At 38.3% G+C, this 8,956-nt stretch overlaps 1 protein-coding gene across 1 annotated transcript in view; it reads right to left on the bottom strand.

Annotated features, from left to right (window-relative positions):
- Positions 1-8,316, bottom strand: part of CD36 (CD36 molecule) — a 232,862-nt gene extending 224,546 nt beyond the window's left edge. The window contains exon 1 of the mRNA XM_054692497.1: positions 8,247-8,316. The gene's annotated coding sequence lies outside the window, so the exon portion shown is untranslated. The remainder of the gene's footprint in view (positions 1-8,246) is intronic.
- Positions 8,317-8,956: the final 640 nt, after the last annotated feature.

The following is an 8,956-nucleotide window of genomic DNA, read 5'->3' on the forward strand; positions in this document are numbered from 1 at the left end:
TTATAACACAGCATGCCATACACTGCTCTATAACACATTATGCCTCATTCTTGTTGCAGTGATAGAGCGCAAAAGAGAAAATGACCAAAGAATCTAAGACACCATGTCCTTGAAGATTTTTCTCAGTTGGGAAAACTCCTAGATGTCTGCCCCCAATTCCTCATAACTCCACCTGGCAAGCTACATGATAATTAGGAGTAAACAAGTCATAAAAAAATAGTTTACATAGACTTTGTTACTGTAATTATATATACAGCATTTTCATGTTTACACTAAAACGCTGGAAAAGCCAAGCACTGGGTATAATCCCAAATAAGTCACTGACAAATATGACAAAAACTAACCTTTGTATTTCTACAGAACAGCTTTTCTGGCTCACTAGTTATTGAGCCCCTAGGTAATCTTGTCCTTAGCAATCGCTGCATGCTCATCAGGACTCTGGGGAAGGCATAACTGTGGATTTAAAGAAATTCACTCAACTGATGGTCTTTAGCACATTATGGACTACAGGTGTTCTGAATTTAGGAATGCAGAGAATGGTATCTGTACTCTGTCCAGAACTCTTTGCCTGCTGGGGCATATATCACCCAGTTGCTTTTGTACCTTGATGTTGTCATATCCTTGGAGAACTGTCTTCCAATAAAGATTCATGGGCACAATGTACAAAAGACTGCCCCGTTGCTTTAAGGATGGACAAACTAATGCACAATATTACTTCTGAGTGGCTCCCATGCAATGACAGTGAAATAAGCCTACAGTTGAGACCACATCCTTGCTCAGACATTTCCTTTCTCACTCCTGTGGGCCTGAGGTCATTTTCTAAATAAATTATACATAACAAATTCCCATCTCATACTCTGCTTCCAATGAACTCTCACCTAATATTCTTAAGTACCATTAAAACTTTAAACTAGTTATTTTTAAAGAGAGAGCAAGAATAAGTGATGGTATGAAGGGAACATAGGAAAAGGAAACTTGGTGGGTAAGTTTTGGAATGCGGCTGTTACATTGGGCATAATCCATAATCAACAAATTAAACTCACCACTTATTTTCTGTATGTTTAAAAATCAAAAATCCTCTCATCCCCTGCACCTCTGGCCTATACCCCAGTTCTTGTATACATACATAAATAAAAATCTTTAAAAATAAAAACAGACTGGAAGAGGTAATGCTCAGGGATGCTATATTGAGTACATTAGTAAGGTTAGCTCCTACAACAAGTACACATTCCCCAAACCCTTGTCTTAACTGTACGTCATTATCACTTTTTTTCTGGGGTGTGTAACCAGCAGTCATTCAAGGATCAATGAAGCCTTCATCTACTTTATGGTTCCATGTTTCTATAGGACATTCAGAAGATGGTACAAAAGTAAGATCATGGAAAATTTAATACTTGCTTTGACCATTTGGCTCTGTAACTGGCATAATCCACCATAGTGTATTGGGGTGACCAAATCAAAAAAACCTAATCTATAATCAAGGAAGCTGGGAAATGAACTCGAGGTCTGTGCCCAGGTAATAGTGAGCACTAATTTTTTTTTTTTCTAAAGAAACTCAAAGTTTAACATTGTCAGTGTAGCAGACACCTGCACTAAAGACTACTTGAAAAAGAAAAGTGTGGAGAGGAAAAGAGAGTTCATTTATGAAGCATTACACTGAGGACAAGTGTGGAAGTGGGATCAAATATAAAAATGGAGGAAACTCCATTTAGAGAAACTTACCTTGTTAATAAAGACATCCAAAAAATATTTTTACTTTGCTCCTGGATATATGACTGGTAAGGGAAATAGACTTTTTATCCTTCTGGGTTTCTTTTTGAGAAAATTAGGAAAATTAATCATTCTGATCATAATTTGAGATGAAAATAACTTCTAAGCCAAGGCCAGTGGAAACCACAGACACGTATTCCTGCAGGCTTTGCTTATTTTCTCTCAAAAACATGTTCTCTTCTAGAAAGCTGTATGATTTACAGGATTAGGGATAAGATAGTTATGCTTAAAATACAGAAGAAGAAATTAATATTCAAACTACTGTTGTCCTCTCCCATCAGATATTATTTACACCAGATATTGTTGAATTGTTTTTCTAATAATGACAAATATTTAAAACACAATGGGTTTTGCAGAAGAAAATAAAAGGGTGTCTTTTCAGCTTTCATTATCAGATATGCCTTATAGGACTAATCCTCTCCAGTTCAGCAGGCTCCTTTTTTATAGTGTTTCACTGACATTTATATAAATGACAGTAAATAAGCTATAAAAAAAGACAGAAATCACTGTAGAATAATGAGAGAATTTACTGGGGCCTTCAGAACCACATTAAGTTATTTTGTAGGTAAAAATTGTCAAATATCCTTCTTTTCATGTGATGCAAAAGGAACTATCTAGAGAAAACTTTTGTACATGAAGCTCTATTAAAACACAATGGGTCTTGGGCCTCCCCTGCTGGCGCAGCGGTTGAGCGCTGGGCTGAGAGGCTGACCGCAGCCTCTGCAGCACCACTCATTCCCTGGCCACCAGCGAGGGTCCCACCAAAAAAAAAAAAAAAAAAAAAAACAACCCACAATGGGTCTTGGATGGAAGTGGGTTGGCATGCACATCCCCCGACAACGCCTTTTCTGAGCGCATTTCTGCTATGACCAAAGCTAAATGAAGGTTAATTGACAGCTATACATCAATCTAACAAAAGTTAAGCACTTCTTGAATGCTCTCTTTCTCACAAGAGAATTTTGGGGTGAGCCAGAGTAACATACTTGGAAAAGTCTTTTTACACAAGTAATTGAGTTCATCATAATTGAAATTTGCCCCCTTTAAAGAGTATCCCCTTAGTCAATATAAACTTTAACATAATTAAGCTTTTATTGAGGAGACAGCTTTAATATTTATGAAAGTACTTAATAAATAAATTACATATTTTGTCTTACAGAATCCCTTTTCGTGATTATTTACTTGTCTTCCTATGTAGGCAAATTCTAATATTTACCCTTGGCATATATTCTGTAAAGTCATTCTCTCCCAAGTCATGTGGCCCAAATGACGTATTTTAAGACATTTATAATAGTTATATTAAATTTTAAAATGCTCTTGAGTCAGAGTGACACAAGAAACCAGTATTACCAGCAGTCAGTGAAATTTAACAGATTGCTGTCACTTGGTCCTGTATTATTCTATTTCTGTTCCCTGCAGTTTGCTTTTAAAAATTAAAAACGTGTTTCTTCAAAGTAACAGAATCTACATTTCAGGACAAAATGACATGTAATCAACACTTACATTCCTTTCTCTTCCCCAGAGCAGGTTACAATCTGAACTGGAAAGTCAGAACGAAAGGAATCATTTTGGGGGGGGGGGGGGACTAAAAGGCAGAAAAAAATTAATGGAACAATTATTTTAATGGTCTCTTTCTTGCTATTACATAGGTTTACAGTTTTCCAAAACCTACAAGCCTACCTAGATTTACTCTATTCCCATCCAAATAATGTTTACTTTTTATCAAAGAATAGAGAAACACAAAATGCTGAGGAAACTGCATGCATTTTATTTACTGCTCTGAAAGAAAAGCAAATATGTGTAGCATCATAAAGCATGTTACAGAATACTGTAACTGAAAAAAGAGACTGAGTGGCATCTTTTTTTTCCCCCAAAACTGCATAAACAGCTGGCTCTTGGATGGAAATTTGGCTGAAATATTTCACCTTCCTGGACACCATATTTACTGAGCGATTCAAGGAATACAGCAGGAGATAACATCTGTTGCCAAGGTATGTGGAATGTTTCTACTTCAGTTTCTTCCAATAAGTGAACGGGGTACTTTTTAGAAAAGTAGAAAACCACAATTTTGAAAATTGCATGACATAATGACATGATACATAAGAATAACTGAATAGACTAGTAAACAAAGTAACCTACAGTTCATGATTAGAAATCTGTAAAGGTTTCTGAACATCCAGAATAAAGCAAATTTTAAAATGAAAATCAGGTAACATTTTATCTTAATAACATTAACATAATGTTAGCACTAGTGAGCTACAATGAGTGCCATCTGGATCTAGGTGTAGGCAGTAAAACAGATATTATGCACACAACCATTAATTTCCTTCTTTACACTTCTTCAAATTCCACATGAGATTTATTAGATTTGAACTCAATTGCAGATACCTCATAAAGAGTTTATCTTCTTTTTCCAGCATTCATCTCTCTTTTTTGGCCCTATGATTAGTACTTTTGTTGCAGATTTGTCCCTTAGACCTAGAAATGTAACCTGGCCCCTAGAACTATAAAACTGGAATTCTATTCTTGCCTGTTGTACCCCAACAATTCCTGAATATGTTCTGGTCCCTCAAGCATGGCTGCTAAGAGTTGCTGAGTGGGAAGATGGCCAATAAACTCATATGCCTTAACCAAGTTGAGGAAAGGAGGTAAAGAGGCAAACTAACCACAAAGCATGACTCAGGCTAGAGTGTGAGAGCTCAATCACCGTAACAGTAGTGAGATGGGAGGGGTGAAGGAGAAATGAGATTATAGAAACTGAAACCATAAAGTACTTTAAGCAGTAACTGTCAGAATCAGCTCTTCAGTTTAAAAAGATCATTTTGGTAGCTATATGAAGAATGATTTGAGGCAAGACAAAATGAAGTAAAAAAAGTAAGGTGGTTCCATGTGAGAAATGGTAGCATCTGAAAATGGTTCTGATAATCATGAAAATTGGAAGGACTAAGAGGTATTAATACTTACTTATTAAGAGGTAAACAATACTTACAATACTTATTACATTTGGTTATTATTTTATGGCACTTACACACACACTAATATTTTTACTGTGATTTTCATGACTTTCACAGGTTCAAGTTCAGGATTGGTGGGAATACAGTGTTAGTAAGGACTATAGGAGACTCCCTCACAGGTGAAAAGTAGTGAACAGTTAGTAGCTTGAGATCAAAGAGGTTTCAAGTTTGATATTGACAAGGACATTCAAAAAGTCCAAGTACAAATGTAGACCACACTCCCACTAGGAAAAATAGAGAGGGGGGCGGCATATGTAGGCAGAGGTTAATGAAACTGAAAAGTTGACAGCCAGCAAGGATAACTAACTAAAAAGTTCAGGTACAAATAAACTCTATTGGGAAAATTTGAAGTTATTTAAAGTCTAGTAAGAAACAGACAAGGATTCAAAGGTACTATCCCTTTCCTAAACATATTAAAATTTTGATCATTTATCACTCTAATTGAGCCTGCTTTTTAACTTGACCATAGCTATTGCCTTTTAAATTATTTTACTATAGATTTTTGTCCACAATGCAGAAAGATCCTCTAAAACACAGGTGATATCAAGTCACATCTTGGCTCAAAACCATTCAATAACTTGCCATCACAATTATAATAAAATCTGAACATTTCATCAGAGCCTATAAGGAGCCTACATAATTTGGTCCCTCCCTACTTTTACCTCTCTACATCTCATTTAATCTGCTCTAGCCACATTGGCCTTTTCTCATTTCAGGAGTATCTATATCTGTCTTATGCTTTGTATTCCTAGACCTTTAGCCTCTAATATCCTTTTTCTACAGATGCAGATTTGCTCTCTTAGGTCTTTCCTGATTACTAGATTCAAAACATCTTTCATCTCTACTCCTATTCCCATCATAATCAAAACTCTGCTTATTTTCTTTCATAGCATTTGTCTCCACTAGAATTTATATTAAGTTTATTTCATTTTCCCCAACTAAGATCTCCAAGCAGAAAATTTGTTGAAACTAAAGCTCTCTCCAGGAGCAAAATAGATCGCCTAGAAAATAAGAAGTGTTCAATATATATTTGTTGGATTAGTGAATATATGAGAGATACATTAATTTGATCCAACTCAGGGAAGAAAAGCCAGAGGACCTTGACTAGTATTACTGACCTCTATATTAGCAATGTTTAGAGCACTGGAGAGAATCAAGAGTAAAAGCAAACCCACAATTATTGCTGAGCTGTGGGGAATCATGACTTCATCCCAGTACCCACCTAGGAGTTAGGCTGAGGCTACAGACTTCCTCTATTTATTATAGTTTCTAAGAACTAGACAAAAGCTTTGGCCTTCAGTCTCAAGGTAAACTAGAGTTTGGGTAAGGGGGGGAAATTAATAAATTTAGCTATGAAGAAATGCTGAGGGCAGAGGCAGATAAGCAAATCATTAAAGTTCAGGCTGATTTTCCCATCATTATTCCTTCTTATCAGTATGCTAGAGATTTTCAGGACTTCATTGATGACATAGAGGCCCTTCCAACAGTTTCCTGGAACATATGAATACATCCAAAAGAGAACAGACCACTGTGTTCTGGAAATGGTTTTGCTACATAGTGAATTAATGAAACCACAGCATTCACAGTGGATCCAGTCAGTTGAAGAAAAGCATAATCTCTCTACTCACGTTCACAGGGAAAATGATTGGAGAACTGTAATTTACTCAAAATATATATCATGAATGTCTCTACCTAAATTTATCTCATTTTGAGGGTATTATTTTTTCTGGTCTTACAGGGCAATAATCATTTCTATCCCTAAGAAATATCAGTTGTATGACGATTGCAAATGACCCAGAGTTAAGAAATACTATCATATATAAGGCCAGCTTTACAAAAAAAAAAAAAAAAATGGTTAACTTGATTCCAAGTTGAATTATAAAACTTGTTAAGCATAATTCAGTAAACCACAAGCCTACTATAAAGGCAGTGAAATTTAAGAGTGCTTCTCCCCCTTGTCAAAATCTTGATTTATAATCTGAGTCTTAAAAATGTTGGCAACAGTTACATATTTTACTCATTGCTCTAGGTATTTTTTCTGTAGGCCTCAGGACACACCTATGAATAGGGCCTCCCTGGCGGCACAAGATGTTAAACATAGCACTATGAAGCAATCCGCAGCCTCTGCAGCTGAGTTCCATCCCTGGCAGCCAGGGAGCAACCCACACAGCACAGCAGACCTCTCCTATCTCACTGGCTGCTCCCCTCAGCAGTGTACTTCAGTAGATCTGCCTGTTCTGTTCCCCACTCTGTCTCTGGTGAATCTTCTTACCTCCCCACATCTCTGGCCTATATCCCAGTTTTTGTATGCATAAATAAATAACTTAAAAAAAAAAAAAAACACTAAAGATACATCCTCTTCCTCTACTGTTATTATCCATATGTTTTGGGAAAGCTCAAATATCCAGCCGGTTCAGGAGCTGTGTTGGCCGATTCAGGTAGAGCAAGTATGACTTCTGCTACTGTCCCGGGAGGCTGCCTTCTCATTTGACTCATTAAAACAAAACACCTGGGGTCGAGAATCCCTCTACCCTTGAAATATTTGCATGGAGAAAAAAAATACAAAAAACAGCCATCTTGAATATTATCCAAAACTTTTAGACATTCAGTGAAAGTGGAAAACCTAACTATGAAAGAAACTTTAAATAAATGGGAGGTATGATACACACGTTTCCTAAAAAACATTTACTCTCCTTTAAGAGACCTGCATCCCTCTTCGCCATGGCCTATCAAGGTGGGATTTAAGCCTAAATTCTAGCCCACTTTGGGGACGTACTCATTTTTCCGACCTTCCTTGGATATCAGCCTCGTATACTTGAGGTTCATGAAAACAGCCTTTTGTGTTAATTTTCTTGCTAATTCATCTTTTATTACAGGGGTCTCAGCCAAGAACTCAAATGTAGGAAAACTTTGTCCTCCCCACACGGTACACACACAAACACAAGTTATAAATGCATTTACACACAGTACATGTCGCATATAGTTTTTTTCCAGAGCATGGAACTTTTTTGTTCAGACTATGCTGCAGTACTCACACCTCTAGATTCACCCTTGGAGAGGCCCATTGCAACACCTGTTCCCCCTCAGGAAGGATCCGCCCGAATTAGAATCAACTGTGCTCAGCGAACTCTTAAAATCACTTCTGATCCTACTGGGTCTCGGGTCCCTGGCCAGGAACAAACTTCAGCTGCATCCTTTCTCCAAACTTTTGCAAAGTGAGATGGCATCTGTTAATTTCTACATCTGCTTATCAGAGGTGCTGTTGGGGGAAAGGATGTTCGGCACCCCGTTTTGTATTGGGGCTGCCCTATAACAGTGCCACAAACACAGTAATGCAACCAATACAGCAACCAGTCCTAGAGGGCGGATGGCCAACACAGGTCCTTCCAGGCTCGAAACAAAATGTTGAAACCCGCAGGGCCAGGCTACCCTCTTGAAGCGCTGGGAGAGAATGGATTTTCTTACCTTTTCAGACTTCCGGGGACCTCACAACTGGCCTCCTGACCCGCTTTCTTCATCCTCAAAGTCAGCAGCATTCACCGGAGCCCTCCCCAGCCGCCATCTCTCCAACCCCCCCCTCCCCTCCCGCCTCCACTTTTAAGGGCTGCTGGGATTGGGCTGCGCACACCTGGACACCCCAGCCCCTCCCCCAGCTCAAGGTCAGCAGATTAGAGACTTAACACCACCTGGATCCTCAGTTCTCGGCCCGACTGTCTGAACCGTCACAAGTGCCGGACGGTGAGATGTGGACAACTTCGGGGCCTGTTACTTTGCCCTGGTCAGGCAGAACCCGACCTGCCCCCCTCACAGAATTGCCCATGGCCCGTCCAGTTTCCAGTGTCTCTAGTCTTCCAAGTTCAAATGATTGGAAAGGGAAAAAGATAACTTAGTTTTCCTGGAGTAAATTGTGAGTTAAAATCAAGAAGCAACTTCAATCCAATGCAATCTGGGAGGTGTCAGAAGTCACCTTTGCTTATCTGTGCCCCTCCCCCCTTTCTTTCTAAATGGAATTGTGCTATTGTTGAGTTTGATTGCAAGTTTAGATAGGAAGCTAGAAAATTTGAGGAAGGCAACTACTTTGTTAATTTTATTTTTAACATTTTGAGCTATTTACAATATGCTAGGATCTAGTCTTCCAAAACCTAGTCTTCCAACTAGGTTTGATTGTTGAAATG

Source organism: Talpa occidentalis, unplaced genomic scaffold (genome assembly GCF_014898055.3).
Source record: "Talpa occidentalis isolate TD23 unplaced genomic scaffold, MPIMG_talOcc4v2.1, whole genome shotgun sequence".
NCBI classification, from domain to species: domain Eukaryota; kingdom Metazoa; phylum Chordata; class Mammalia; order Eulipotyphla; family Talpidae; genus Talpa; species Talpa occidentalis.